This window comes from Nematolebias whitei, chromosome 13, assembly GCF_014905685.2.
Source record: "Nematolebias whitei isolate Nwh7 chromosome 13, NemWhi1, whole genome shotgun sequence".
Classification (NCBI taxonomy): domain Eukaryota; kingdom Metazoa; phylum Chordata; class Actinopteri; order Cyprinodontiformes; family Rivulidae; genus Nematolebias; species Nematolebias whitei.
In genome coordinates, this window is record NC_056510.1 from 46,258,623 (window position 1) to 46,259,680 (window position 1,058).

Genomic DNA, 1,058 nt, shown 5'->3' on the forward strand with positions numbered 1-1,058 from the left:
AGAAACACAAGTATCAGACCAATGTTTTCAGAAACACCAGTATCAGACCAACGTTTTCAGAAACACCAGTATCAGATCAACGTTTCCAGAAACACCAGTATCAGACCAAAATTTCCAGAAACACCAGTATCAGATCAACTTTTCCAGAAACACCAGTATCAGACCAACGTTTCCACAAACACCATAATGAGGGCATCGTTTTCAGAAACACAAGTATCAGATCAATGTTTCCAGAAACACCAGTATCAGAAAAACATTTTCAGAAATACCAGTATCAGGCAAACGTTTCCAGAAACACCAGTATCAGGCCAACATTTAAAGAAACACCAGTATCAGACCAACGTTTTCAGAAACACCAGAATCAGACCAACGTTTTCAGAAACACAAGTATCAGACCAATGTTTTCAGAAACACCAGTATCAGACCAACGTTTTCAGAAACACCAGTATCAGATCAACGTTTCCAGAAACACCAGTATTAGACCAAAATTTCCAGAAACACCAGTATCAGATCAACTTTTCCAGAAACACCAGTATCAGACCAACGTTTCCACAAACACCATAATGAGGGCATCGTTTTCAGAAACACCAGTATCAGATCAATGTTTCCAGTTACACCAGTGTCAGGCCAATGTTTCCAGAAACACCAGTATCAGGCCAACTTTTTCAGAAACACCAGTATAAGACCAACATTTTCAGAAACACCAGTATAAGACCAACATTTCCAGAAACACCAGTATCAGACCAACGTTTCCAGAAACACCAGTATCAGGCCAACATTTTTAGAAACACCAGTATCAGACCAATGTTTCCAGAGACACCTGTATCAGACCATTTTCAGAAACACCAGTTTCAGACCAACGTTTCCAGAAACACCAGTATCAGACCATCATTTTCAGAAACACCAGTATCAGACCAACGTTTTCAGAAACACCAGTATCAGGCCAACGTTTCCAGAAATACCAGTATCAGACCAACGTTTTCAGAAACACCAGTATCAGACCAACGTTTGCAGAAAAAACAGAATCAGACCAACGTTTTCAGAAAAAACAGAATCAG